At 43.6% G+C, this 27,935-nt stretch overlaps 1 protein-coding gene across 1 annotated transcript in view; it reads right to left on the minus strand.

Moving 5' to 3' along the window:
* LOC135204844 (zinc finger protein OZF-like) overlaps positions 1-27,935 on the minus strand; it is a 167,721-nt gene that overhangs the window by 4,978 nt on the left and 134,808 nt on the right. The gene's annotated exons all lie outside the window — the stretch shown is intronic.

The raw sequence follows: 27,935 nt of genomic DNA on the forward strand, positions 1-27,935 counted from the left end.
GTTTATGTTTGCATACCTATGAAAATTTCATATTATAGCATTTCCTCAATTAGTGTATCTGCATATGCATGGCTTGCAACATGGCAATATATTCACATTTAACTCCAGCCCTACCAAAATCTACATGAATGTATACATACATAAATAAAAATGAATACAGTAAAAAGATCTTTTGGTTTTCAATGCTGCAAATGTGGAATAACTACAAAACTTTTTAAGCAATGTGTATTTTTCCTAATACACAAACCAGAAAGTCTTTACATATGGATATAATTGCAGCACAAGCTGGGAAAACAGCCGTTTAATTTTAAATAAAGTGGTTAACTATCAACGGTAGGGTGGGAGTCCCGCCCACCCCATCCTTATGCTTCACTTTAACCTTTTGGCCCAGTTTGCAGAATGAGGGGTGGCTTGAGGTGGGCAATTTATGTAAAGACCTGAAGGTTTGCATGTTCAGAAAAATACAAATTACTTAAAATATTTGTAGTCTGTTCCTAAACAAATATAATCCTTCGTTCTTTCCATAAAGATTTACTTGTTGGTGGAAGGATTCTGAGTAAATCTCTGAACTGACTGGTACCTCAATTCACCTGGGCCTCCTTCCTGGTCATGCAGAGCAGAGGAAGGAGTCCTGTGCCTCTGACCTGTTGAGCTTATGTGATGTTCAACTGCCAGTCTTCTGGGCCTTGCAAATTAATGGGCATGTATAGCATCATTTATTCAAAAAGGGTTTGGATGAACCCCTCGTGTCAGAGACAATAAAAGAATAATAAAACCAATGGGTTTTAATTGTCAGTTTCTCTCTCCCTTTGCTAGAGAGAGGGGATGGCCAAGCACCTACTAACCTACAGACTTCTAGATTATAGACAGGGTACAGTACTCAATTATATAGCTCACCAGCATCACATGCCAACCTTCCCTCTGCCCTACAGGCAAGGAAGGGTATAAAAAAAATACAGGGAAGAGAAGGAGGCCAGTCACTCACTCACACTCTCTCTTTGTGACTGAACAATTTAAGCGAGATGCTACCTGTCTCTCTAGGGAAGCCGGGTGAGTTACACAACTTGTTGACCGGCCACCAGAGGACTCAAGGAAAAAAATGTCCATAAACCCATGGGCAATGTCCCGAAGGTAGAAGGATGTGAATGTAGTTTTTCATGGAACACACTCCCACCCTTAGTACTTGTGGAACCGACAGGCTCTTCCAGAATGCAAGGAACAGACCAATGCCCCTAACCTTGGAAGCTCTTACTCAGAAAGTACTCCTAATTACCTCGTCAATAGCTCCACAATACTCGAACTGGACACAGTAGTATATTGTCTCGATCACTACCAGCAAAGTCCTCTAGGAAGGGGATAAAAAAGAACTTGAATCTGGGGTCAGGAACCGATGGATTCTGAGTCTTCATTACGAATTCTGGGACAAACTAGAGCATGACAGATCCTCATCCCTTCAAGTGTTTAACACTGAAGGAAAGTCCATGAAGTTCACCAACTCTCTTTGCCAATGCCAGGGTAAGCAAGAACACTGTCTTGAAGGTCAGATCCCTGTCTGACAACTCTCGTAAAGGCTAGGGTGCACAAGTCAAGCTCTGTAAAACAAGAGTCACATCCGACTCAGGGGGACTGAATTCCCTGGGAGGGCAAAACTGTTTGAAGCTCCTCAACAGCATGGAGATCTCTACAAGGAAGAGAGGTCGACACCCTTCAAACAAAGGATTAGTCCAAGGGCAGCTCTGTAGCCCCTGAACACCTGAACACTGACATGGAGAAAACGTCTCTCGGCGAAGAAAGACAAGAAAGTCAGGAACCATCAAAGGAATTGACAGATTATGCGGAGGAACTCCTTCAGAAAGGAGCTATTGCGAGAGTCAAGCATCTAAAATTTCAAGGTCGCTTATTCAGCGTGCCAAAGAAAGGCTCAACAAAAAGAAGGGTAATCTTAGACTTGTCAAAGCTAAACTCTTTCATTCGTTGCGACAAGTTCAAAATGCTCACCATCTCGCAGGTACGGACCTTACTTCCCCGTGGGGGCGTCACAACCTCCATCGATCTTACAGACGCATACTATCATGTCCCTATAGCCAGACACTTCCGTCCATTCCTAGGCTTCAAACTAGGAAATCAGACGTTCTCATTCAAAGTGATGCCCTTCGGTCTGAATGTAGCCCCCAGGGTATTCACGAAAGTAGCAGAAGTGGTAGTTCAGCAGTTGAGAACTCAAGGGATAATGGTAGCAGCATACCTCGACGATTGGTTGATCTGGGCACCAACGGTCGAGGAATGTCTCAAAGCCACAAGGAAGGTAGTTCAATTTCTGGAACATCTGGGGTTCCAGATAAACAAAACGAAATTCAGGCTCACTCCGGAGTCTCGTTTTCAGTGGCTAGGAATCCAATGGGATTTGTCTTCCCACAATCTGTCAATTCCGGTGGTCAAAGAAAAAAAAAAAGAAATAGCCAAGTCTGTGAAACAATTTCTCAAATGCAAACAAACATCAAGGAGAAACCAGGAAAGAATCCTAGGTTCTCTCCAGTTTGCCTCAGTGACAGACATCCTCCTGAAAGCAAGGCTAAAAGATAAAAGATATAAATCGAGTTTGGCGATCAAGAGCAAACGCCAAATCTCGAGACAAGTTGTCAGTAATCCCACAGATCCTTCGCAATCAGCTCCGTCCATGGACAAAAGTGAAGAACCTTGCCAAATTAGTACCCCTTCAATATCCCCTTCCAGTGTTAACCATTCACACGGATGCCTCCCTGTCCGGATGGGGGGGATATTCTCAATTCAAGCAAGTTCAGGGGACTTGGTCGGTTCAGTTCCGCCAGCTTCACATAAACGTCCTGGAAGCGATGGCAGTATTTCTTACCCTGAAGAGGCTCCTTCCCCCGAAGAAGTCTCATCTAAGACTGGTTTTGGACAGCGCAGTAGTAGTACATTGCATCAACAGGGGAGGGTCCAAATCCAAACACTTGAATCATGTCATGATAGCCATTTTTGCACTAGCAGACAAACACAGATGGCATCTGTCCGCCACTCACCTGGCGGGGGTAAGAAATGTGATAGCAGACGCTTTGTCCCGGTCAGTCCCTCTGGAATCAGAAAGGTCTCTAGACGACGGGTCATTCCAGTGGATATGCCGGAGAGTCCCAGGTCTCCAAGTAGATCTCTTCGCCTCACAAGCGAACCACAAGCTCCCTTGCTATGTGGCCCCCAACCTGGACCCTCTGGCTTATGCCACGGACGCCCTGTCGTTAGATTGGAATCAGTGGAGGAAAATCTATGTTTTTCCTCCAGTGAATCTTCTTTTGAAGGTCTTGAGCAAGCTGAGGACTTTCAAGGGACTAGTAGCACTGATTGCTCCAGACTGGCCAAAAAGCAACTGGTATCCTCTGCTTGGAATTGGGTCTCCGACCTCAACGGATTCCCAATCCCAAGCTGTCACAATCAGTACAAATGAGGACTGTGTTCGCTTCCTCAGGAATTCTCCAGACCCTAACTTTATGGACTTCATGAAGTTTGCGGCTAACAAAGATGCTAACATTGATCCACATCCTCTTCCTAGAATCAGATAAAAGAGAGTCAACTATTAGACAATATGACTCAGCTGTTAAAAAATTAGCATCCTTCCTGAAAGAACTGAACACCACAACCATGACAGTTAACTTAGCTATATCCTTTTTCAGATCCTTGTTTGAAAAAGGCTTAGCAGCTAGCACTATTACTACTCATAAATCGGCTTTGAAGAAAATCTTTCAGTTGGGTTTCCAGATAGACCTGACAGATTCTTACTTTACATCTATTCCCAAAGCCTGTGCTAGACTTAGACCCTCTCAAAGGCCTACTGCAGTTTCATGGTTCTTAAATGATGTCCTCAAACTAGCCTCAGATACTGACAACTCGTCTTGCACTTTTATAATGCTTCTTAGAAAGACGTTATTTTTATTAAGCCTGGCTTCAGGAGCCAGAATTTCAGAACTGTCGGCTCTATCCAGAGATGCGGGTCATGTGGAATTCCTCCCCTCAGGAGAAGTTCTACTTTCACCGGATCGTAGCTTTTTAGCTAAAAATGAGGATCCCCTTGCAAGGTGGGCTCCTTGGAAAGTCATCCCACTTCTGCAAGATCCTTCTCTCTGCCCAGTATCAACTTTAAGAGCCTTTCTATCTCGTACATCCTCAAGATCCTCAGGTTCTCTCTTTATGAGAGAAAAAGGTGGCACTTTATCAGTAAAAGGAATCAGACAACAGATCCTTTACTTCATTAAACAAGCCAATCCTGATTCATTTCCAAAAGCACATGACATCAGAGGAGTAGCCACCTCAATTAATTACTTTCAACATATGAACTTTGAGGATCTTAAAAAGTATACTGGATGGAAATCACCGACAGTCTTTAAACGTCATTATCTAAAGTCCTTGGAATCTTTAAAATTTTCTGCAGTAGCAGCGGGAAACATTGTTTCTCCTGATACTGCATAGTAGTTGTAGTATAGATCCAGGTCTCCTTTCTACCTATCTCGTCCAACATGCCTCACCCTATTGCCATGCTACTCGGAATACTCTAGCCTTAGCCGCTAGAATCATATTGGTGGATTGTCCCTTATTTTTTTGCTAGGGACATCCACATTATGTACATATGTAAGTGTTTACATAATAAAAATATGGAATGTTAGTCCATATATATAAAAGTCTAAAACTAAAGAGGTCAACCAGATTGCTTGCAGGAATGTGATCAGACTAGAGACGCTAAAGATGACGTATACAATAAGTATGTAGGCTAAGATAACATGCCGTCACCTGTAGTCATTCAATTGTTTATAAACATTAGTCCAAGCTCCCTGCTTGAGACAACTACCGCCTACGTGATCTGTAGCGTGTCTCATTTTGATTGTGTGTTCGTATGAAACTATGTCATTGTATGTATGTTCATATGTTCGAACTACTGTCTGTTCCTTCATAACTTGTAACAGAGATGGTAGACAGCGGAACAGAGTTAGCTATCGTCATTAGAAGACCTGTACCTCTTTACCTAAGCTTTATCATGTAGAGGAATAGGATTAGCCATCATCATTGGCAGAAGCGATCAAGCTATCGTTATTAGAAGACTTATACAATCATACCTGATCTTCAGCATGTAAAACTTCAGAAGAAATTATATCTATTTTTATACTTAGTGTTTTCTACAAGAACCTCACCGAACCATGAGTTTAACACATCGTCGTAAAGATAATACCGACTTCGTAAGTGATCTACAAAACCCCAGACACTCCATTGAAGATGGAAGTGCAATACCAACCGACTTAGCGTATAGATTATCGCTAGTCTAACATTACCTCATAGGGCGCCTTATCATACAAGGCACAAGCCCTAATATTGGTGGCAGCGGTGGGATTCGAACCCATAGATAATTAAATATCCAAATAGATATGCGTAAAGATTTGAACTCTAACTTAACGCTTAGTAATGACAAATAAGCTAAAAGTTCAAAACACATATCCAAATCTACTGACATATTGTCTGTCCCGGTGATTTATATTCGTAGTCAATGAAAAAAAAAAAAAAAATAATAATAATAATAATAAATAAATAAATAAATAAATAAAATAAAATAAAAGAGATTTTAAAGTCAGGAAGTCTAGAAGTGAAAATGTTATCTATGAAATAATCCTATATGAATCTTATACAGGGCTAATAATATATATAGAATTTGTATGGAAACCTTTTTCATTAGTTTCAATAAGGAATATTTAATTTAACATAATTATGCAGATTTCCAGCATGAAACTAATATATTGTTCAATTTTGGTACTGTTTTTTTTCAGACATTCTTCTCATGTGGGTCGAGTATTAAAAGATAATAAATTTATCCTAAAGTCGTATCTCTTACAGCAAGTAACGTAACTCTTAGCTGGCTGAGAGCAATCTCCTGCCAAGTGACGACGTCATCATTGCCGTATCAGCATTTGTTCCTTTTAACCTCAATAATCTGCTTACACAGGCTTCATCTGTGTGTCGTCTCTGCTTGCAAAAGCAGATTGACTGGAGAAAGGAATGCATAGTTCAGAACTTCACATGTGGTTCATAGGTCACATGACAGGCCACATAACATATTCTTATCCGTGTGTAATGCAATTAGTTAAGGACTTGTAATCATTTTAAAATTAATGAACAATATAAGCAAATAGAATTTCTATAACAACAAAATGAATTAATTTTTTTTTTTTTTTTTTTTTTCTGAACCTCATAGACATTTAGAAGTATCAAGATATGTATATATGAAATATTTACTTGCAACATTAGCCTATTACAATTCAAGTAAACATTCATGGGAAAATGTCACATTTTCTTGAAAAACCCAAAGTTTATATAGAAATTAGTTTACATAGTGGGTTTTTTCGTTGCTCTCCTACCTTTAATAATGTTTTAAAAGTTAACCTCAGAGGATGCGCACGAGAAAATTGAATATGAAACTTTTGTTAGGGCACATAGAATCATGATTAATCTTCTCTTGACTCTTATGTTGCCTGGCAATCTTACAAATAGCTCCATTTTCCACTTCTTTGTCTAGTAAACTTTACTACCAGTAATATCGAATTTTCTTTGAGATTCGTATTGATATCTATTTATTTTTTATAATTATGGATATTTTTACGAGTCATCATAGACCTGGATAGGTTCACTCATTGTTAATGCCATGGATAAAAAGTTTGTACAGCGGACTCTTTTGAATTCCAAAATATCAGCGAATTCATGTGGGTTAAGTCTGGTCTAAATGGCTCTCTTCCCTCCCCTGTATTTGGATGTTGTCTGAATATACTTTGCCCTTGTGACAAGTATAATTTCACTTGCAGGCTGATTAATGGAACCTAGTTACAGTATCCTGCAGTACGAGAGTTTTCACATCGCAACTTCAAAAAATCGTTCGTCGCAGCGGACGACTACAGTCAAGTAACAACCGCCTACAATGTGAAAGGAATTTCATGGACTTCTTCGACCGACACCGTATCTCGTCGTTAATCTCGTTTTAATGCGGAATGCTCTGGCGGCTGTCGGAATCGACTACGAATGGGACATACTTCCGACAATTACGACCCGAAGGATATTCAACTACTACTTTGCTGCGAAGGACTCGTGCTGGGATGATCTATTCATCGCGAACGTAATCGTGTAGTTTAGGATGCAGAGAATAAGTATGAGCGCAAAAATAGAAACGTTGGACCCGCCAGGCAAATTTTCCCCTTGTTTTAACCATTGAAAAAGGCCGTTTCAGTGGCTATAGGTGGTTGTCTGGAACTGTGTAATGGACGAAAAGTTGTTCGAACGCTAGTTAAAAGTGAAGTAGTATAACCTCGGTCATGTATCCTATATATATAAAGTATCATGTATCCTATATATAAATGATCATAAATAACAGAGTCGAAATATATCTTTGCGTGTACGCAATAGGAATCTCTTATATAAATGATCATAAATAACAGAATCTAAATATATCTTTGCGTGTACGCAGTAGGAATCTATTTTCTGGGCTCAGCTCGTGTCGGCCTATGAAAGGATCCTTAATATCATTCTTTCTAGGTAAAATTAACCTAAAATTACCAGAGAAAAACAAAATTAAGAAAATGTCAGTAAAACTGACTCGCTCACTCTTAAAAAGAAGTGTCGGTATGATAATAGGGGCGAGTGTGGAACACTACCACGAGACAAACACCAATTAGAACTTCCCATCAGAATCCCCCCAAGAGAGAGCTGATACCAACGGGCGATGCAGCCTCTACTACTACTACTAGAGGACCGCCACGGACAGCAGCGCCCTAGCGGACATCCTTAATTTTTAGCGCTAGCGACAAGTCGCCATTTTTCTTGTGCTGTGCTATTTCTGGATTTACCACTGTATTCTACCATGGAACGCTCAGCTATTGCACGGCTAAGTTAAGTAACTCATAAGTAATATTTTACCACATTTTATCTTCCGGGTACCTGTATTTTCCTCTTAATAGGTCATATACGGTTCCCTGGTTGTCTCGTGGCGGCGCCATGCTGCCTCGTAAGAATTCCCGGTCCTCCATACTGGGACTTCTTATACTTATGGGCTTACTTTATTACGTTCATTGTTTTTACATCGAGTTTTAGCTAGTTCAGCCCTCCTACCATTTCTCTTAGTTTGGTATTTAGGGCTATTTTGTTTTTCCTCCGGGCCCAGCATCCCGGCTCTTGCTCTTCATCGGCTATCGCTGGCTCCGAGTAGGCCTCTGTTTCTTGGAACAGTCTGCCTCCTCCTGGGCTTCTTTCTCTTTTACTAAAAGTTTCTTTTCGATGTATTATTTATTACATTTAGGGTGTTAGGCTAGCCTAGGTGCTTGTTCCTTGTATTGGTACAGCCTGGTTCACGTGGCCCTCTCACGGTTGTGTTGCTCGCGGCCTAGGCCACTAGCGGTCGGGTGTCCCATCGCACCTTACCCTATCCCCGCCCTCCCCTTATGGTATAGGGAGGAGCTGGGGGACCCCTTGGTTGTCATGACAACCTCAGTTGCCTTCTCACCACTTCTCTGAGGCGGCCAGGGGTTCCTCCCAGCGGGGGGTATAGGGCGACCACTCATGAGGTACCGAGTCTCCATGCGGTAGTTGGTGAGGCGGGGAGGAGTAGGCCATCCCTCCCCCCCTCTCTCTCGCTCCCGCCGTGTTTCTCCGAGACCTCCCCCCCCCTCCCCAGTTGCTCAGCCACCTGCCTCGCTATACGAAAGGAGCCTTCCGTCGCAGCCGGGGCACCTTTGGTTATGGGTTACTGGCTCCGCTAGCGGGCGGGGTGGGCCCCTCTATTGGGTCGGATTTTTGCTTTGCCTACTATATCCTTTCATCTCTCCCCCGCTACCGGAAGAGAGCTTGTCTCTTACCCGCGCACTCTTCTAGTAGACGGGCGGAGGAAGGTTATTTTATCTTCACTATTTTTAAGGATATACCCTAATTTTACAATGAATTGTATTATATGATTGAATTTATTTCCATCCCCGCCATTTTCCGTCGTGGTTTCCTTTTACCACCCAAATGGCATCTGTCTGCCACTCACCTGGCAGGAGTAAAGGAATGTGATAAGCAGACGCCCCTGTCCCGGTCAGTTCCTCTGGAATCAGAGTGGTCTCTGGACGACGGGTCATTCCGGTGGGTAAGCCGGAGAGTCCCAGGTCTCCAAGTGGATCTTTTCGCCTCACAAGCGAACCACAAGCTCCCTTGCTATGTGGCCCCCAACCTGGACCCTCTGGCTTATGCCACGGACGCCCTGTCGTTGGATTGGAATCAGTGGAGGAGATTTATATTTTTCCTCCAGTGAATCTTCTCTTGAAAGTCCTAAGCAAACTAAGGTCTTTCAAAGGGATAGTAGCTCTGATTGCTCCGGACTGGCCCAAGAGCAACTGGTAGCCTCTTCTTCTGGAATTGGGTCTCCGACCTCAACGGATCCCCAATACCCAAGCTATCACAATCAGTACAAATGAGGACTGTGTTCGCTTCCTCAGGAATTCTCCAGACCCTAACTTTATGGACTTCATGAAGTTTGCGGCTAATAAAGATGCTGATATTGACCCACAGAATATTCTCTTCCTAGAATCAGATAAGAGAGAGTCAACCATTAGACAATATGACTCAGCTGTTAAAAAATTAGCATCTTTCTTGAGAGAATCGAACACTACAACCATGACAGTTAATTTGGCTATATCCTTTTTCAGGTCCTTGTTTGAAAAAGGTTTAGCAGCTAGCACAATTACCACTCATAAGGTCCGGCTTTGAAGAAAATCTTTCAAGTAGGTTTTCAGATAGATCTGACTGAATCTTATTTCACATCTATCTCTAAAGCCTGTGCTAGACTTAGACCTTCTCAGAGGCCTACTACAGTTTCATGGTTCTTGAATGATGTCCTCAAACTAGCTTCAGATACTGACAACTCATCCTGTACATTCATAATGCTCCTGAGGAAGACATTATTCTTATTAAGCCTAGCCTCAGGAGCCAGAATTATTTCAGAACTGTCGGCTCTATCCAGGGATGCGGGTCATGTGGAATTCCTCCCATCAGGAGAAGTTCTACTTGCTCCGGATCGTAGCTTTTTAGCCAAAAATGAGGATCCTCTTGCAAGGTGGGCTCCTTGGAAGGTTATCCCACTTCCACAGGATCCTTCTCTCTGCCCAGTATCAACTCTTAGAGCCTTTCTATCTCGTACTTCTTCAAAGATCCTCAGTGCTCTCTTCATGAGAGAAAAGGTGGTACTTTTGTCAGTAAAAGGTATTAGACAACAAATCCTTTACTTCATTAAACAAGCCAACCCTGAGTCATTCCCAAAAGCACATGACATCAGGGGAGTAGCCACCTCAATAATTATTTTCAGCATATGAACTTTGAGGATCTTAAAAAGTATACTGGATGGAAATCCCCGACAGTCTTTAAACGGCATTATTTAAAGTCCTTGGAATCTTTAAAGTTTTCAGCAGTAGCAGCGGGAAACATTGTTTCCCCTGATACTGTATAGTAGTTGTAGTATAGATCCAGGTCTCCTTTCTACCTACATCAGCCAACATGCCTCACCCTATCGCCAGGCTACACTCGAATATCATAGCCTTAGCCGTTGAATCATATAGTGGATTGTCCCTTATTTTTTTTGCTAGGGACATCCACACTTTGTACTAATAATGTACTTCAGTGTACCTACCCTTATTTTTATGCTAGGGTAGGACACAATGTGTTTGTATATATTCACCATTTTTGTATTAATGATGAACTTCAGTGTACCTACCCTTTTATTTTTATGCTAGGGTAGGCCACATATGTTTGTATATATTTTGCAATACTTGTATTAATGATGGACTTCAGTGTACCTACCCTTATTTTTTATGCTAGGGTAGGACACAATGAGTTTGTATATTTTTGTAAATTTGTGAAGTAAATCCCTTTTTCTTTATATTACATGCATCACTGTAATTTACTGTAATTACCATTTAAGTACTTTAAGATTACTAACGTTCTATTGTTTTTACTGTTTAGTATAAGTTAGTTTAAGTGCTTAGTTTGTATGCTGTAATTGATTTACTTATATTATATCCATCATTTTACACTGTTTTTTTCATTGTCCCTTTTTTCCCATCTTGTCTGTTTCTCTGGTACTCTTTCATAGGCCGACACGAGCTGAGCCCAGAAAAGGGATTTTGACGAAGGAAAAATCTATTTCTGGGTGATTGGCTCGTGTCGCCCTATGAAACCCCCCCCTTCCCCCCTTTATGGTTTATTTCCCACCCTTGCAGGACAAGATGTAATTTAGTGTTTTTAGATTAAGGATGTCCGCTAGGGGCGCTGCTGTCCGTGGCGTCCTCTAGTAGTAGTAGTAGAGGCTGCATCCCGCCCGTTGGTATCAGCTCTCTCTTGGGGGGATTCTGATGGGAAGTTCTAATTGGTGTTTTTGTCTCGTGTAGTGTTCCACACTCGCCCCTATTATCATAACCGACACTTCTTTTTAAGAGTGAGCGAGTCAGTTTACTGACATTTTTCTTAATTTTTGTTTTTCTCTGGTAATTTTAGGTTATTTTACCTAGAAAGAATGATATAAGGATCCTTTCATAGGGCGACACGAGCCAATCACCAGAAATAGATTTTTCCTTCGTCAAAATCCCTTTAAAGTGCACATATATTAATCATAATTATATGAATCCATATACCAATGCTATAAACAAATCAGGTAGCCTTATAATCAATCCGTTACCTTTTTTCTTACCAATATCTGCCAGTTATTATGTGTTAGTATATGGATTAATGAATCGATATATAACATTTAGCATAAAAATCAACGAATCAATAAGCATAACATTAATAATTTTATCAATTCATATATGAAATTTTTTTATCAGTTAAAATATGATTTTTATCATGTTAATCTTCATTCTATGCAATTATCAGAGTACATTAGTATTTTCTGTAGCATATGTATCTTAATGAGATGAAGTGAAAAACTGTATCATTATATATATCATGTGATCACTATTATTTACCAATATCATTGTTTTATATTTTACTACTTGAATCAATTCATGTATACCATGAATTTTTATTTACTTATATATATATATATATATATATTCACATAGTGTCTGTATCACACTCCTATAAGTCTAATGCAAGTTAAGTTTGAGTAATATTCAGTAGTTGGTTTTGGTAGCTGACCGAGCTGATGTAAGTGTTTACATAATAAAAATATGGAATGTTAGTCCATATATATAAAAGTCTAAAAACTAAAGAGGTCAACCAGATTGCTTGCAGGAATGTGATCAGACTAGAGACGCTAAAGATGACGTATACAATAAGTATGTAGGCTAAGATAACATGCCGTCACCTGTAGTCATTCAATTTGTTGATAAACATAGTCCAAGCTCCCGCTTGAGACAACTACCACCTACGTGATCTGTAGCGTGTCTCATTTTGATTGTGTGTTCGTATGAAACTATGTCATTGTATGTATGTTCATATGTTCGAACTACTGTCTGTTCCTTCATAACTTGTAACAGAGATGGTAGACAGCGGAACAGAGTTAGCTATCGTCATTAGAAGACCTGTACCTCTTTACCTAAGCTTTATCATGTAGAGGAATAGGATTAGCCATCATCATTGGCAGAAGCGATCAAGCTATCGTTATTAGAAGACTTATACAATCATACCTGATCTTCAGCATGTAAAACTTCAGAAGAAATTATATCTATTTTTATACTTAGTGTTTTCTACAAGAACCTCACCGAACCATGAGTTTAACACATCGTCGTAAAGATAATACCGACTTCGTAAGTGATCTACAAAACCCCAGACACTCCATTGAAGATGGAAGTGCAATACCAACCGACTTAGCGTATAGATTATTGCTAGTCTAACATTACCTCATAGGGCGCCTTATCATACAAGGCACAAGCCCTAATACATATACGTAATGTACTTCAGTGTTTCTACCCTTATTTTTGTGCTAGGGTAGAACACAATGTGTTTGTATATTTTGTAAATATCTTAATTAAGTGAATCATTCTTTGTTATTTTGCCATTACATTATTATGTGTTACTAAGTCTAATATAAGTTAATTTTAAGAGGATAAGTTAGCTTTAAGTACTTTGTTTGTATACTGTAATGTCCCTGATTCACTTATATTATATATCTCTTTTTTTACTATTGGGTTTCATTTGTCCTTATTCCCATCTTGTCTGTTTCTCTGGTACATTTTCATAGGCCGACACAAGCTGAGCCCAGAAAAGGGATTTTGACGTAGGAAAAATCTATTTCTGGGTGATTGGCTTGTGTCGCCCTATGAAACCCACCCTGTCTTCTTTTCCCACCCTGCAGGACAAGATGTTCATAGATTAAGGATGACCGCTAGGGGCGCTGCTGTCCGTGGCGTCGGTAGTAGTAGTAGTAGCGGCCGCATCACCCTTTTAGTATCCAGCTCTCTCTGGTGGGGATTTTATGTTGGAAGGTCTAAATGGTGAATGACTCGTGGTAGTGATCCCACTCGCCTATATTCTCATACCGACACTTCTTTTATAGAGTGAGCGAGTCAGTTTTACTGACATTTTCTTAATTTTAATTTTGTTTTTTTTCTCTGGTAATTTTAGATTAATTTTACCTAGAAAGAATGATATTAAGGATACTTTCATAGGGGTGACACGAGCCAATCACCAGAAATAGATTTTTCCTACGTCAAAATCCGGCCTTATTTATAACACCTGATTTTTGAGCCCTGTATGTTTTACCAATGACCTCTCAATAGGCGCTCTACTAGCCTGTTAAAGTAGCACGGAAAAAGCCGCTATTTCGCAAAATAGAGAAGAATCTCTACAAGTGTAATGCTGCTGAAGTAGCCATTACTTTTAATAAAGTATTATTATTATTATTATTATTATTATTTATTATTATTATTATTATATAATAATAATAATAATAATAATAATAATAATAATAATAATATAATAATAATAATAATAATACCTTTATTCCACAATATTACAGTGGGTATTCTTACAATGTGCATTTGTAGGGGAAAGAGATCACACTATGTAGACGAGTGAGTACATGGCCAAGTGCATTTGGTTTAACATCTGAGTTCAGTGATGCAAGATTCAAGAATTATTTCAGATTAAGCTGAGAACAATTTGATGAGGTGCATATCATGATGCAAAGTGACATATCATCTGAAGGTTGCAACGCCCAAAAACCAATTGGGAGTAGAGAAAAACTGGCTGTGTTTTTAATGTCAGTTTTATTTTCCTTCATGTCTGTCTTTCTGCAATATAGGAATGGAGGAAAAAATCCACTGATGAACAATTCCTTCCCTTTTCTTTTGACCTGCAATACTGCTCCATAATGTCATTATAATGATAATCGTAAAAAGGTAAAAAATAACATGGGAAAACAGTGTTGATAAGCACTTAGGTCTTTTCCGAGAGAATTCATTCAGAAATTAACAAAATCATCAGACATAATTATGACTTTCACATCATATAATAATTTGGTGGAAAATCAGGGGATGTGTCCTGATACTGTTCTGAAAGCACAGGGACAGACTGTGATATGTAAGTTGTAGATGCATCAGTAGGTGTATATGCACGACAAGTAGGACCATAGGATGAGTGGGAGGAATGACTTTGGGGATGAGGAGACATGCCTAGCAAGGTTTCTTCAGCGTCTGAAACTATGTGAAATACATCCCGTTTTATCTTGTGCTGTAAGGCTGGTGGCATTTTTGCTGTCGTTGTGTAAATGGTCAAGAAAAAATTATAAAGGGGATCTCTTGCTTCCTGTCCAAATTTTACCTAAATTTTTTCCTATCAAGTGCTCTCTGTTTAACTCTCTTTTCATGATTTATTAAGATCGATTCCTTCAGCACAGCAGTAACATCATTCTGATTGATGTTACAATACTCTCACCACCATCATCTAATTCATCATTGAGTCTGGGATTTTAACATGAAGCAGTGCTGAGTTGTGGGTTCCCTTCTTCGACTGAACTACTATATTATCATCAAATGTCTGTATGCTCTCGTTGTCAGTCAGAGGATCGACCTACAATGTGGATTACTGAGCAAGTTACTTCCTGTGCCGCATGTGCGCAGAAAACTGCGTTTCAAACACTGCGTGACGCAGGCCGGAGCAGGTCCTGTCCTGCTTGACAATGTGTGTGCTTCCATTTAAAATAGTGAAATGCAGTTTTCTGCCCTGCTCTGTGCTGCGTTGCCTATGTCGCCTGCGTCTCAATGTGCGCCTGGCCTTAGACCTCTGGTATGTCTTCTCCCCGGTGTGGGGGAGTGGGATGTTCGTCTAGGAGCACCGGTGGCAGACAGCCACCTCCTCTATACAATCACTGTGCACTGCACTAACACTAAATTGACTGCCTTTTTCCATTAAGGCTTTAACAGAAGCACCAAGTTCCATCATCAAACTCCCTAAAAATTCGAACTCCTTATCAAATTCTGATTCAAGGCTGCAATGGTGTTGGGATCGGGACCAAGCGAACCTAGAATAAGAGTTAATGGCACAGAAGCAGGAGGAGAAAAGATTGAAGATGCAACAGGAATCACAGGCAAAACAATCAAGCTATCTTCTACTAATTCAGCAGCCTAAACATCATCTAGACTAGATTTAGTTTCTGCCTGAGCAGGTGCTTTCCTCTTTCTGTTCATATCCATCTTGTCCTGATGGGACCTAAAAATTTACCATTTCTTGTCGTCCCATTCACAACATTCAGCACAAGTGATTTCTTTCTTGCACTCTTGACCTGTACATTTACTACATCTGGTATGTGGATCATAACAAGATTTAGATAACCTGGTCTTAAAATCATCTGCACAACTTCAAACACTAGTTCTCCTAGAATCAGACATATTTGAAAGAATGTGCTATCACGAAACAAAACAGAGAACTTCACCAAGAACTCTGAACTCATAAACACAATACACTGAAGAAGGCTGCCTAAATCCACCGATGTTCACCGGGAGCCGGTAGAATACGAATTGAATCTCTTTGGGGGGGGACCAAGGTTGTTATTCCTACATAAGCCCCGGTTAGTGGGCCGGGGCATTCCAGCTTACCTCGCCCCGTAACTAACACTAGCACTACAGTAGATTTTCGACTGTTAGGCTGCCGTAGGTAGGAAGCTCTTAACTATATAATTACTGGGTAAGTTCCATGTGAAAAGCAGAGGTTTTGGTGAGCAGTATGGAAGATAGAGACAGAAAAGTAATACAAAAAAGAAGAGGCCCAATTATAAAACAGGAGAAGTTTAAATATCACAATTTTTAAAAGTAAATTGTATTTTCCCTAACTATACAGACCTGAGGTCCTTTACATAAGGAATTACTTTCAGCGTTGGCTGGAAATCGGTCATAAGAGAATAAAAACAAGGTAGTTAGGCAGTAACTGCTTGTCTGATAGTCGGGAGTCCTGCCCAACCAGAATACGAATTGAAGCTCTCTGCCAGGTTGTTCCCTATATAAGACCCGGTAGTGCACAGGGCATTCCAGCTACACCGTAACCAACACTAGCGCTACCATAGATTTTCAATTGTTTGGTTGCCGTAGGTAGGAAGCTCTTAGCTATATAATTACTGGGTAAGTTCCATGTAAAAAAAAAACTGAGATTTTGGTGAGCAGTATGGAAGATTGAGGCAGAAAAGTAATACAAAAAAGAAGAGGCTCAATTATAAAACAGGAGGAGAAGTTTAAATATCACAATTTTTAAAAGTAAATTGTATTTTTCCTAACTATACAAACCTGAGGTCCTTTACGTAAGGAAGTACTTTCTGAGTATGCTAGAAATTGGTCGTAAGAGAACAACAACAAGGTAAATAGGCAGTAACTGCTTGTTCCCTTGTTGGGAGTCCCGCCCTACCAGATGTAAATATTCCACATTCCACTTTGCTTTAGGCTCAGGAACAGATTAAGGGGTGGCATGAGAAGGGCATAAATGTGAAAAGACCTCAGGTTTGTAAAGCTAGGAAAATTACAATTTACTTTTAAAATTTGTGATTTGTTCGTACACATAATACAAACCATAGGTCCTTTACATAAGAAAGACTCATTGATTGGTGAGAGGAATCTGATAGAGTCTTGTGAACAGACTGGTGTTCGCCCAACCAAGATTCCCAAACAGGTCATAAGACCAAGGGAGGCGGGGGGGAATCTTGCCTCTTATGAGTAGCAAACAAGAACTTATAGTCGGAAGCAAGAAGACAAATATACAAGTATCGGGTTTGTCTTATGCCAATGTCCTCTTTCCCCCTTTTTTGTTAGGGAAGAGATGGATATTTGCTTCTATACCCTAATGAAAGGGAAAGAATGGAGCTTAGTAATATAGCTTACTTGCATCAACCACCCTTTCCAGCATGTGACGACCGCAGCTTTCTGTCCGAAGAGAAGCCAGTCACACTCTCATTCACACCCATTCATATGATTACACAAGGCAAGATGCAACTTTGTCCAGTTAGAAGACCTCGGTAAGCTACACAACTTGTTGAGCAGCCACCACGGGTTCCAAGGAAAAGGTATCCAAGGACCTATGAGCAATATCCCGAAGGTACAAGGAGGTGAATGTGGTCTGGTTGGATGAGTACCTGTGGAACCAACAGGTTCTTGCATGGGCTCTCAGACGAAAGGTACCATTGTTGAACCTACCTTCGGAGGAGTACGCTTTCCTGATCACCTCATGAAGCCAAAAAGAGATAGTGTTTTTGGACACCTCTTGGTCAAGCTGGTGCTAACGAAGAGGAGTCGACACTTAGGCTGGAGATGCTAAGTTCTCTTCAGATCGTGCCGTAGTACTCTAATGGGACAAAGTAGCATCTCGTCTGGGTCATTACCACAAAAGTCCTCTAGGGAGGGGATCATAAAGGACTCGAATCTATCGTCAGGGACCGAAGGATTCTGAGTCTTCACTACAAAATCTGGAACGAAATCGAGCGTAAGAGATCCCCATCCCATCCCTGTCTGACGACTCTTGAAGAGGCTCTTAGGGCTCTTAGGGTTCACGAGTCAAGCTCCTTAAGACAAGAGTCACATCCCACTCAGGGGGCCTGAGTTCTCGAAGCTCCTCATAAGAAGAGATATTTCCATAGAAGAGGAAGAATGCACTCATTGCAGTTTCAGGACCAAGGCCAAGGCAGACATGTAGCCCTTAACTGCAGAGACAGAGAGGAACTTCTCTCAGCGAAGAAAGACTAGGAAATCCATGATCTGTTGAAGTGACTTTGAGCAGAGAGAGACCCCGTCCACGACACCAACCACAGAAGACGGACCACTTGTTCCCTGGTACAATTCTGTAGAGGACTGTCTGTGGTATCCTGGCATCTCTGTTGCTGCTAGGCAAGAAAATCCTCTCACTAACAAGAAATGGTGGATAACCTCCAGCTGTTAAGACATAACGACTGTTCTGCTAAGTGGTACCGTTCTACGTGCGGTTGATATAGAAGGTTGTGCCATGGGGGAATCTCCCGAGGTGCCTCAGAGAGAAGAGCCAACAGATTGGGATATGAACCACCAAGATCATCCGAGGATGGCTGGAGAATAGCACTTCGAGGTTGTCCCACGGATGTTGGAACGCGTCCTCTGCAGCTGCCCATGGGTTTGGCACGACGGAGAAGAAACCTGGAAGTTTTCTGTTGTGCCAGGTGGTGAACAGGTCCACCACTGGACACAACCCCATAGGTCGAACAGCCTTTCTGCCACGTCTGGGTGTAGACACCATTTGGTCCCTGCCACCTGATTCTGACGGCTGAGCTTGTCTGCCACTACATTCCTCTTGCCTGGAATGTATCTGGCTGACAGCTACACCGAGTGCGCTGCAGCCGCCCACTTGTGCACCTGCACTGTCAACTGATGCAATGGAAGAGACACTAAGCCTACCTGTTTGTTGACATATGCCACCACTGTGGTGTTGTCGCTCATCAACACAATGGAGTGTCCCATCACTCCTTGAGTTCCAGAACGTTGATATGAAGGTGCTTGTCGTGTCGATTCCACACCCCTACAGTCAGCAACTCCTCCAGGTGTGCGCCTAAACCCTCATTCGATGCATCCGAGAACAGAAGCATGTCTGAAGGGGGAGTGTGCAACTCCACTCCTATTAAGAGGTTCCTGTCATCCAGCCAACAGACTAAATCCTTCCTCACTTCCTCCGTTAGAGGAATGAGGAAGGATTGAGGATCTCGAGCCTATGACCAACACTCCTTTAGTCTCCATTGCAAAGACCGCAGGTGAAGACACCTGTGAGGGACTAACTTCTCTAGTGACGACAGATGACCGATCTCGACTTGCCAAAGCCGAGTTGGCTGTTCCTGTCAAGACAAACAGTTAAGCTGCCTTCCTGAACTTGCTGATCCTCGAGTCTGCGGGGAAGACTGCTACTGCATCAATCAGTATGCCCAGGTACTTTATCCTCTGCTTGGGAATGAGATCCGACTTTTCTAAATTTATCACGATCCCTAGATAGTAACAAAAATCGAGAAGTCGGTCCCTGTCCTGTAGCAAATGCGAGAGCGAGCTTGCAAGGACTAGCCAGTCGTCGAGATACCTCAAGAGGTGTATCCCGAACGAGTGGGCCCAAGCTGACACCAAGGTGAACACTCGCATGAACACCTGAGGGGCGGTTGAAAGTCCAAAACAAAGTGCCCTGAATTGGAACACCATCCCCTCTAGGATAAAACGAAAGTACTTCTTGGAGGACTGATGGATGGGTATCTAAAAATGATATTGTTATAAATACAATAAAGTTTCATACATCTTACCTGGCAGATATATACATAGCTAAGACTCCGTCGCTACAGGTAGGTCAGGTGATCTACCGGCCTGCCCTGGGCGGCAGGACTAGGAACCATTCCCGTTTTCTACTCATATATTTTCTCTTCCACCTGTCTCCATGCGGGGAGGCTGGGTGGGCCCTAATCGTATATATCTGCCAGGTAAGTATGTATGAAACTTTATTGTATTATAACAATATCATTTTCATACAATCAACTTACCTGTCAGATATATACATAGCTGATTGGCACCCTTCGGTGGAGGGTAAGAGACAGCTACTACTGGAATAGACAGGTAAACAACATCTGTTGTAGGTATAAATTAAAAACCTTGGTTCCTACCTGATAGGTGGTAGACTTCGTGGGTGTTTGCCCCGTAGTCTGCATCACCTCAAGAAACTTTAGCGAGATATGTGATCTATGGCCAAGAATTCTTGTGGGTCTGCCGAAGGGGTCTTATCCACTTACTCGGCAGAGCCTGAAAGGACTTTGTCAATGGGTGCTGATCCACGTTACATGACAACACACCTTATTAAGGAGCACACAACCAACCGACCACCTGATCCTAACCACCATGTTAGTATTAAAAATTGCTCAGAGTTATCCCCAACTCTTCGCAACAACCGTAACTCAAAACACAATGCACAAGCACACAATAATTTCAAAAAAAAAATTTTATCTATTACAGATAACACAAGAGTTCCTTACTGAACTGAAGTGACTGGCCGCTTGTGCGGCAACTGCACCTGTTCAGCAGAAAGTCTAGAACATATCTATAAGACTTAAGTAGTAAAAAAAAAAATTTTTAAGGATTGTTGTAAGCTCCTGTACCCAGGATTGTGCCCGCAGACACAAAGGACCTAATGAAAACATTTTTCATAGGTCACACGCACGTCCTTCAAATAGTGAGCCCGCAAACACAGAATTACATCTCCAATATGTCGCTTCCAAGATATTCTTCAGCGACATATTTCTCTGAAAAGAGAGAGACGTCGCCACTGCTCTCACTTCATGAGCTCTTACTCTCAGGAGTTTTAAAGAATCATCCGTGCAAGCCTTATGAGCGTCCATAATTACGTTCCTGACAAAAAAGGCTAAGGCATTCTTAGCCATAGGTCTTGATGGATCCTTCACTGAGCACCCACAGGCCTTGTCTAGAACCTCCCAACTGTTCCTTTTTCTTTAAGTAAAACTTTAATGCCCTTACTGGGCAAAGAGGACCTCCTCCGGTTCCCTGCCGACGAGACCCGATAATCCTTTTACTTCGAAGTTTCTCGGCAGGGGTTCGAAGGATTTTCATTCTTCGCTAAGAATAATTCCTTGAAGGAACAGATGGCTGAATCTATATTGAACCCGACTTTGTCACTAAGGGCGTGCAGTTCGCTAACCCTTTTGCCGTTGCCAGAGACAAAAGGAATAAACATTTCTCGTTATATCACGAAACGAGGCCAAATGTAGGGGTTCAAATCTCTCTGAAGCCAAGAACTTCAGCACTACGTCTAGATTCCAGTTAGGGGGAGAAGTCATTCTAGACTTCTTGGTCTCAAACGACCTAATCAGATCATGCAGATCCTTATTGTTTCCCAAATCTAGGCCTCTATTCCTAAATACGGCCCGATAGCATATTCTATAGCCCTTTATCGTGGCTACGGAGAGCTGCGATTCTTCCCTTAGAAATAACAGAAAATCAGCTATTTCTGTTACAGAGGTACTGGAGGAGGACAACTTCTTTGACTTACACCACCTTCTAAAAACTTCCCACTTGGATTGGTAAACCCGGATAGTGGAAGTTCTCCGGCTCTAGCGATCGAGCTTGCTGCTTTACTAGAAAAGCCTCTCGCTCTGACAAGTCTTTCGATAGTCGAAAGGCAGTCAGAGCGAGAGACGGGGAGGTTTTGATGAAAACCTCTCGAAGTGTGGCTGTCTGAGAAGATCCCTCCTTTGTGGAAGGGATCTGTAAGTCTACTATCCACTCCAGTACCTCTGGAAACCATTCTTGAGCTGGCCAAAAGGGGGCTATCAGGGTCATTCTTGTCCCCTTTGAAGTCACAAACTTCCTGAGTACTTGTCCTAGAATCTTGAATGGGGGAAATGCGTAAACGTCTACCTGAGACCAATCTAGTAGGAAGGCGTCTACTGCTAGAGCTCTGGGATCTTCTACTACTGAACAGAAGACTTCCAGTCTCCTCGAGAGGAACGTGGCAAAGAGGTCGACATGAGGAGTTCCCCAAAGAGACCAGAGCTTGAGGCAAACTTCTGAGTGGAGGTCACTCGGTATGAGGACCTGTTCCTCCTGCTCAGCCTGTCCGCTCGTACGTTCCTTACTCCCTGAACGAACCTCGTCAAGAGAGAGATGTTCCTTTGGGAAGTCCACAACAGCAGATCTCTTGTGAGTTCGTAAAGGGGCATACGAGTGAGTACCTCCTTGCTTCCGAATGTATGCCAGAGCGGTTGTATTGTCCGCATTCACTTGTACTATTTTGTTGCACACTAACGGTTCGAAGCTCTTTAGAGCTAGGTGTACAGCTAGCAGTTCTTTGCAGTTTATGTGCCAGACACTTGAAGAGCATTCCAAGTGCCTGACACTTCTCTCTTTCCCAAAGTTGCTCCCCAACCTTTTTCCGACGCGTCGGAAAACAATACAAGGTTTGGGCTCTGTATTTCCAGGGAAGTACCTTAGTTTTCCCTCAGTGGGAGTAACCACCTCTCATAGAGTCGTTTTATCAGATCTGGAGGAATGGGAAAGAAGTCCGAGAGGATCCTGTCTTCATGTTCCACGAACTTCTGAGGAAGAACTGAAGAGGACGGAGATGAAGTCTTCCTAGATGAAAGAACTGCTCGAGCGAGGGGAAAGGGTCCCTAACAGGCTCAACCATTCCCTCGCCGAAGTCCGTTCCTTCCTTAGAAGAGAGAGACTTTTTCTAAACCTCTCGCTAGTCTCTCTTGAGAAGGAAATACTCGAAAACCCCGAGAATCCATCCGAATCCCCAGATAGACCAAGTTCTGGCTGGGGATCAGTTGGGACTTCTCGAGGTTCACAAGTAATCCTAAAGTCTTTATTAGGTTTAGTGTCACAGTCAGGTCCTCCAAACACTGTTCCTCTGACTTTGCTCTGATAAGCCAGTCGTCTAGGTATAGAGATATACTGATTCCTTTCAGATGAAGCCATCTCGCCACATTTTTCAAAAGGTTCGTGAAACCTGAGGCGCCGTCGACAGGCCGAAGCACAAGGCTCTGAATTGGAAGATCCTTCCCCCCGTCATGAACGGAGGTACTTCTTCGACGAAGGATGGATCGGGACGTGAAAATAGGCGTCCTGGAGATCCAGAGACACCATCCAATCCCCTTGGCGAAGAGCCGCCCGGACTGAAGCAGAGGTTTCCATGGCGAACTTCTGTTTTTGAACAAACTTGTTCAGAGCGCTGACATCCAGAACTGGTCTCCAGCCCCCCGAGGCTTTCGCAACCAAGAAAAGACGATTGTAAAACCCGGGAGCTTTGATCCAGCACAAGTTCTATAGCTCTCTTGTCCCACATCTGATCCACCATTTGTTGAAGAGTATCTTTCAACACAGGGTCCTTGTAATTGGCGGACAATTCCCTCGGAGTTGACGTCAAGGGGAGGATTGTCCAGGAAAGGAATGAGATATCCCTTCTGAAGAACCGACATCGACCAAGGGTCTGTGTCGATGTGAGTCCAGGCCTCCGCAAATCCCCGGAGCCTGGCACCTACTGGTGTTTGGAGGAGCGCCACTTCACTTTTCCCTTTTAAAGGGGCGGAACGAGGCTCGACCTCTCTCTCGGTCGTTTTCCTTTTAGCGGTAACTCTAGTGGGAGGGCCACCTCGAAAGGGCCGAACAGGAGTAGACGCCACTTTCTTTTCTCCCACCATCACTGGTCTCTTCTTCCTGGACGATTGCAGGAGAAGATCCTGAGTCGCTTTCTCCGTCAGAGATCGGGAAATATCCTTCACCAACTGTGACGGGAAAAGAAAATCAGATCTAGGGTGCGAATAACAAAGCTGCTCTTTGTGAATGTGACACTGCTTTCGTCAAGAAAGCACTAAACACAGATCTCTTCTTCAAGAGACCTGCTCCAAATAAGGAAGAAACTTCCCCTGAGCCGTCTTGCACCGCCTTGTCAATACATGACAAATTGCCAGGAGTACATCCGCCGGTTCTAGCCCTTCAGGGGCATGAGCCTTCTTGGACATCACCCAAGGGACCAATCTAGAAAGTTAAAGACTTCTAGAATGTGAAATAGTCCCTTGAGGAGATGATCCAACTCTGAAAGTCCCCAAGTAATCTTAGCCGTGTGAAGGCTATGTCTCTGGATGCGTCTACCAGACTGGAAAAGTCAGCTTCAGCTGAAGCTGGGAGAGAGACCCATATTCTCCCCAGTCTGGTACCAAATTCCTCTCTTGCCCGTAAGTCTAGGGTGAGGCATGCAAAAGACTGTCCTAACTAGCTCTTTCTTAGTTAGCATCCAGTTATCCAGCGATTGCAGAGCTCTCTTCATAGAAATCGTCGGTCTCATCTTCAAGAAAGCCGACGATTTCGGAGTCTTCGAGCATGAAAACAGAGAACGAGGCGAAGGAGGAGCGGCAGGGATCAATGCATCTCCGTATTCCTGGAGAAGGAGAGCTGTCAAAACTTTGTAGTTCGACAGTCCTTCTTTACCGTGAGACTCGTCCTCTGATTCCTCTTCCATATCGGATCAGTAGGAGAGGCCACTTCCCGTCGGGTCTTCCTGCCCAACCACTCTCTCTACTGGAGCAAACTCCAATAGGAGAGGGGCTAAGAGAGTGTATAGAGCTCCTATGCCTGACTGGCTCTCTTCGTACTTGCTGCTCCTCGCGCTTGGCTGGCGCCTCGCGCCTGGCTGGCGCCTCGCGCCTGGCTGGCGCCTCGCGCCTGGCTGGCGCCTCGCGCCTGGCTGACTGGACCTCGCGCTGGCTGGCGCCTCGCGCCTGGCAGGATCCTCGCGCTTGGCTGGCGTCTCGCGCCTGACTGAGTCTTCGCGCTTGGCTGGCGCCTCGCGCCTGACTGGTGCCTCGCGCCTCTCAAAGGTCTCGCGCCTGACTGACGCTTCGTGCCTTGTTGAAGTCTCACGTCTTCCTGGTGCCACATCCTTGCGTGACAGATGCTTGTCTGGAGCCTCACGCTTGGCTGAATGCTCACGCCTGGTTAATACCTCGCGCTCGGCTGAAGCTGCTGATCTGGCAGACGTATCCCATCTGGGAGAATCCTCTGGTCTGTAATGCAATGGTTTCTTCTCGCTTGTCTGACTCTTTAACCTTAGAGGACGCTTCTCGTCTGTAGGACGCCTCGCGCTTGGCTGGCGAATCAAAATCTTCCCACGAGTCTCTATCTGAGTTCTCAAAAGACTCACGTCTCACAGGAGCCTCACTCCTGGTGGGAGAAGGAAGACGAGTCTTCTTGACCGGCAGTCTGACGTCTTTCTTACGAGGAGGATCCTTCGAAAGGACTCCTACTAAGGCGGACAGCTGTTCCTGCACCGCCAAAATGATCCTCTTGGACGCTTCTCCTGCGTCTTCTTGAACGGGAAGAGGAGACCTCGAAGGCGTGTTGCCCCCATCATGGGAAGGCAAAACCCTCTTCGCCTTCTTGATAGAAGGAGGCGCTTCTTTCCGAAAGCGTTCTGGGCTTGAATCCAAAACAGGATCTCTCCAGTGCCTTTTCAGGGGCTGGACAAGTCCGAATACCTTCCACCCTCGTTTAGGAGAGGGAGAAGCGGACGAAGAGAAGCACTCTCTGTGACGCTTTTTCGATAGCGGTCCTGAGCAGGCTGTCTATATACAGCACCTGCTGAAGGACGCCTGACCGGGGGGAATTCTCCACAACCTCCGTACGGCTTTCGACTTTCCTTCTCCTCTGGGCTTGGGAGCTTGGAAAGAGGTCTAGGCCTGGGAGCGTCGCAGAGACGGTCAGACGACCCCCTCCACAACACTGGGGACACTCACTTCACTAAAATCACTTTCACAGTCCTTACCTTTCATGGTAGCCATTTTTGATCTCATCCTGTGAAGCGTAGCCTTCAGTTCAGCAATTTCCGATGCCGAATCTGAATGTACGGCCAGTGAGGGGTCCTGATACAGAATCATAATTAAGAGAAGAGTTAGAATTATCCAAAGGCTCAATAGGCCTTGTACTACTACCCGCCATCTTAGATGCAGCCCTTCTGACTCTATCCCTTTCTAACTTCTTCAAGTAAGAAGTTAGAGTCTTCCATTCCTCAACATTCAACCTCTCACACTCATGACAGGTGTTAGAAATAGAACAATCAAAACCCCTACATTTGCGACATACAGTGTGAGGATCAACGAAGCTTTCGGTATCCTCACCTTGCAGCCTACATTCACACACATTCTCACACAAACACTTGAATCAGACATTCTGAAGAAAAATCAAAAAGCAAGTCCAAATCCAGTCCACAGTAGCGAATGCCAAAACAACGATCCAGGTACGTCACCAAAAGTCCACAAAAAGATGATCAATTGCTTAGAAAAGCGAATTCCAGTCAAGAGGTGGCAGCAACGATGTTGATACCACCGGCGACAGAAAATATATGAGTAGAAAACGGGAATGGTTCCTAGTCCTGCCGCCCAGGGCAGGCCGGTAGATCACCTGACCTACCTGTAGCGAGTGGCGCGAAATTGAATTTCTGTCGGGACGACGGAGTCTTAGCTATGTATATATCTGACAGGTAAGTTGATTGTATGAAAATACGCATCCTTCAGGTCCAACGAAAGTATGAAGTCATTCTCCCTGATAGGGGAGAGCATGGAACATGTTGCCGTCTCCATCTTGAACCAAGTCTGGCGAACAAAACAGTTCAGGGGAGAGAGATCTATCACTAGTCTCCAGGCCCCCGTAGCCGTCTCCACCTGGAAAAGTCGGCTGTAGAACCCTGGTGATAGATCTCGAATGACTTTCACAGCTATCTTGCTCAGCATTGATAGCACTTCTTCTTTCAGTGCCAGATCCTTGGCAGAACCAGGGATGTATGTCTGAAGTTGGACCGGATGGTCAGTGAAGGGTGGGCTCAACTCGAAGATAAGAAGATATCCCTCCCAAAGGACATCTACAACCCAGGTCTCGGCTCTGTAGCACTCCCATGTTGCCCAATGGCTCACCAGGTAACCCCCCCCCCCTCAACAACAATGGCAACAGCTGAGGGGGAATGTTGTCCCTAGCATTTCCCCTTCTTACTCTTTCGCTTACCTCCCTTTCGGTGAGAGAAGGGGTGCTGAGAGGGGTCTGATGATTCCCTTTCAGAGCGAAGGAGTAAGGCTGTGCCTTTCCTCAAGCCCCTCTAGAAGGAGGAGTCTTCTTGGGGGTGGAGGTAAAGCTCGTCTGGCTCTGAGGCATAGCTGCAGTTGCACGAGACGGCCCAGATGTCTCGGCAACTGCCTGGTGGACAAGACGATCACTGTTTTCAGCTCTACGCTTGTGTACTGCAGCATCCACCATCTCCCTAGGAAAGAGAGGAGGAACCCAGCAACGGTCCATTCCTAAGACCCAATGCTGACTCTGGGCCCACTGACCTGGTTATATGATTTAGGGCAGCATCCCTCCTCCTAAGAACAAGGTTGGGCCACAGGTTTGCAGTCTGGTGGGCCAGGTAGGAAATAGCCCTACCGCCAGACTGACAATGTTTCCCTAAAGCTGAGTCTTTTCCGGGAGCTATTTGTCCCAAAGAAGCAGTGACTTTGGATACTGTGAGGAACCACAGATCCAGCCAGGAGATGGCCTGGATAGCTGCCATAGCGGTAGCCTACAAAGGTGTGTTAGGCCAGGTGAACAATCTTGTCTCGAGGCAAGAAAGTTTACTTAGGGCCAACAGATCAGTCAAGCTGTTTCCTCCTCCTCTACCTCAACAGAGGCAATTCTACTTGCCTCTGCAGCACCTTCTGTCGGAGAACCTTTGGTTCGCGCAGCATGAGGCAAGCCAGGAGTTAGCCATACTAGCTCTGTGTTAACCAGTTTGGTCGGCAAAGGGTTCTCCGCGGGCAAGTAAAATCGCCTCTGTCAAGGTAGAGGAGGAACAGCTTTGTCTGATCTGTTGGTCCTTAGTGAACTCTCTTGTCTCGGCAAAATTATTTCACCTGGCCCAAC

This window comes from Macrobrachium nipponense, chromosome 47 (genome assembly GCF_015104395.2).
Source record: "Macrobrachium nipponense isolate FS-2020 chromosome 47, ASM1510439v2, whole genome shotgun sequence".
In the NCBI taxonomy this organism is placed as follows: Eukaryota; Metazoa; Arthropoda; class Malacostraca; order Decapoda; family Palaemonidae; genus Macrobrachium; species Macrobrachium nipponense.